This window comes from Arachis duranensis, chromosome 5 (genome assembly GCF_000817695.3).
Source record: "Arachis duranensis cultivar V14167 chromosome 5, aradu.V14167.gnm2.J7QH, whole genome shotgun sequence".
Lineage (NCBI taxonomy): Eukaryota > Viridiplantae > Streptophyta > Magnoliopsida > Fabales > Fabaceae > Arachis > Arachis duranensis.
Window position 1 is genome coordinate 106,500,473 of NC_029776.3, and position 3,778 is coordinate 106,504,250.

Here is a 3,778-nt window from a genome sequence, read left to right on the forward strand (position 1 = left end):
GAGTAAGGCATTCACTCTCTCAGTCTGTCCATAGTCTTCCTGTGAAGCGTATATCTCGATCACTAATGATGCTCTTAGGCAATCCCCAATATTTCACCACATTCTTGAAGAATAGTCGTGCTGCCTCCTCTGCAGTGCAGTCAGTAGGGGCAGGTATAAAGGTAGCATACTTCGAAAATCGATCCACTACCACGAGAATAGATCCAAACCCCTCAGACTTCGGTAAGGCAGAGATGAAATATAGAGAGACACTTTCCCATGGTCGCTCTGATGGAGGCAAGAAATCTAGAGAGACACTTTCCCACGGTCGCTCTGATGGAGGCAGAGGTTCCAACAACCCGCTTGGTGTCTTGTTTTCAATCTTATCTTGTTGGCACACAAGACAAGTCTTCACATAGCTCTCCATTTCATCTCTCATTTGAGGCCAATAATAAGAAGATTCAATGAGTGCCAAGGTCCTTCGCTGACCTTGGTGACCAGCCCACTTGGTGTCGTGGCATTCTCTTACCAACTTCCTTCTCAGATTTTCCCACTTAGGAACGTATAATCTTCTCCCTTTTGTGTAGAGAAGGTCATTTTCTAGCCAAAATCTTTTGGTCTTACCTTCTCTAGCCAACTCCACCAACTTCTTGGCTAATGGATCGTGATGCAACCCTTCCTTGATGGTATGCACAATATCTCCTTCAACCATAGAAATGGCCCCCATCCTGTATGGTTTTGAGATTGGCGGTTTTGCTCCTAACTCCAATTCAATGTTGTCATCCATCTTTCTTCTAGGTGGTAACTGCTTTGGCAACTCGAGAGGTATCACATCCTTATTTTCTTCAAGGACTTCCTTGATTTTATAGGGAACATCTTCTCCTTTGGCTGTTGACTCCTCTTGTAGTAAAGCCAAAGACATCATCTCCTCCTTCTTGAAACCTTTCTTGAGTTGCATGGTCGAGAGCATCGAAATTCCTCCAGCCTTTGAGATTGTAGGGACCATGCATGGAGACCCTTTCTCCATGACGCATACTACGTCGTAGTATGGCATAGGTATTATATTTGCTTTATTTGACCCACAAAAATTTTGTTAAAAGAAAATTATAACGTACTTTTAAAAAGAAATTATAAAATTTACAACAACTTTTTCCAAAAAAATTGTATCACATACCTATTTTCATATGGATCAAGTTATAGTACCCGTGTATCTATGCAACATAGATAAAATAAAAATACTGAATGTAAACTTAAGCAGCATCAATAATAATGTCTCTATTCTGATGCAATAGAATGGAACTAGCTAGGTCCATGTAACCAAAAACGATGAAACTAGGTCCCTGTGATTTTTATATGCAAAATATAAACATGCTACATATATAAGAGAAATTTTACAAAATAACAAAAGTAAAAGGCAACTTAGCAGTTAGCACATTTTTATGCCGTCCGTTTTCCCCTGCAAAACTGTAGAATGAACTGTCTTCAGAAGCTCATCATCGTCATCATGAGATTGATCCATCCCCTGTCATCCACAATTATTAGAATGTTTACCTGTTGCTGCTCCTCAACAAACAAAATCTTTTAAGTTTTACGTTTACTTTCAATTTTATTCTTAATTTCAAATATATTTCTATTATATTCTTGTAGTAACATTAATCAATGTCACTGATAATATAGGAAGTGATATTACTAAGTAGATAATAAGCACAACTTGAAATGAATGAGGTGAGCCTAATACACAACATCCCACCAAACCAACCATAGTATAAAAAGATGAATGCTAGGGGCCCAGCAATTTTGGTGTTTTGTAACCATTAATTGGCCATCAATAGTGTTTTTAATGGTGTGAGATTACATCTAATGGTAGGAGATCACTCACTTTTGTTTTGATGGTTAAGTATTGGCAAAAAAACACAAAAATTGCTGGCCCCCTAAACTTTTCCGTATAAAAATTGTGTATAATGTTTTTTTTTATCACTGCTTATCAGAACAGGGTAAGATGTTTAAGAAAGAAAAGGAAAGAATTTCAGTAATTCACGTAATGGAAATAAAGTTGGAGGAAAAGAACCTTCCCAGTTCCCATGTCCTTAAGAAAAGCACTACTGTAATGAGTGAGGTGGATAGGAAAGAAGGTTTAGGTGATAAAGGAATGCCAAACAAAGTAGGAGGAAAATTGAATAAAAATAATAATAATAAGACAAATTCTTTGGTATATAGCTATAAGTTTGGTGTCGAAATTGTCGAACTTGTCTTTTACGATAAATTTTAAATATTTAAAAATTATTTATTTTTTATATTTTTTAAATTAAATATTAACTTTTATTTTTTTTTAATAAATTAAGTAACTATATATAACTACTATAGCATGCACCTAGTTTAAAAGTGATAACTATTAAATTTTCAAGAACAAACCTTTTTTATATATGTAATGTACAACAAAAATAATTTGTATTTTGCAGAAATTAATTTTTAAATAATTTTTTCATCGATATAATACATCAGAATAGATGTTAAGCCGACGGTATGTCACGGCCTTGGACACACTCCAATGCTACCGTGCCGGCACTCGGACTTACTCAACCTCTTGAGCTAAGACCAAGTCAGCCTAACCCTCAATACTTAGCAAGAGAGCTAAGAACACAAGAGAACACAAGAGAAAGGAAGCTTTAGTGGAAGAATACTTTATTGCTCAAGTGTGGTTACAAATGATTCACACCACCAAACTCTAACTCTCACCCCTATTTATAGCCATCCACCTCCTCAATGGATGGTTAGGATTAAATCTAATCAACGGTCCAGATTAATCATCCAGAACCTTCTTTACAAATATCTATCCTACCACAACTCTCTAAATGTTTCTAGATTATTCCATACCACTATTTATATTTCTATATACATCTATACTCTTCTAGAATACTCTATGACCTTCTAGAGTCTTCTAGAACCTTCTAGAGTATTTCGGAACCTTCTAGGATATTCTAGAACGTTCCGGAACCATCTAGAGTATTCTCAAACACTCCAGAAAACTATACAAACACTGTTAAATCTAACCTTCTAAAAATTTACCGTGACAGGTCGCTGAGGTTAAATCAATGTTCGTTTACTAAAAAGAAATTGAATGGTTTAAGAAATAAGATGTGATTGATGGCAAGTGTTTTGGTGGTAATTGGAAAGTTTATATCATAAACACAATTACACAAACGTTTACACCTCAAATTACTTTTTCTTAACCAAAAAAAGGCTTACAATCTTCTTTACCCACCATTTTGCTGTCGGTAAATAATCTCTATATGTTGATTAACGCAAATTGAAGATGGAAGGTAATTGTAAATTATAGGATTTGTAGAAAATATCTATTGAGTTAGTATAGTAATATTTTTGTTTGGTTAACTTGAAATTTTTGGGATGTTTTGACATTTTTTTTATTAAGATTGAAGGTCTTGGAAGTTTAGTTTTTTTTTTCTTTTTTTTAAGACAAAGAAATTTAAATTCATAATTTCTAATGAGTATGTAAAGACTATATAATTTAAATTATAGTTCGTTGACTTGAGAGTCCTTTAGAAATAAAACAAATAATAACATGTATTTAAAATTATATTTTCTTAGAAATGGAATCAATAGAGCACAAACAAAATAAATCTAAGGATTTTGATGAATATAAGAGTTAATATTCCTAATAGTAAATTACTTTGGAATTGTATTGGGAAAAAAAGCCATTTTAAATTCAAATAAAACATAATTAAAGATACTTTAAAATAAATTATCCATATAATATATACACATACATACAAAATAAGAA

At 33.6% G+C, this 3,778-nt stretch overlaps 1 long non-coding RNA gene across 1 annotated transcript; it reads right to left on the reverse strand.

The window, feature by feature from the left end:
• Positions 1–1,126: 1,126 nt before the first annotated feature.
• Positions 1,127–2,141, reverse strand: LOC127747431 (uncharacterized). The gene is made up of 2 exons (XR_008009225.1): positions 2,048–2,141; positions 1,127–1,501 (listed from the first exon to the last, which is right to left on the reverse strand). It is a non-coding gene; the product is annotated as an uncharacterized LOC127747431 (long non-coding RNA).
• Between the last annotated feature and the right edge of the window lie 1,637 nt (positions 2,142–3,778).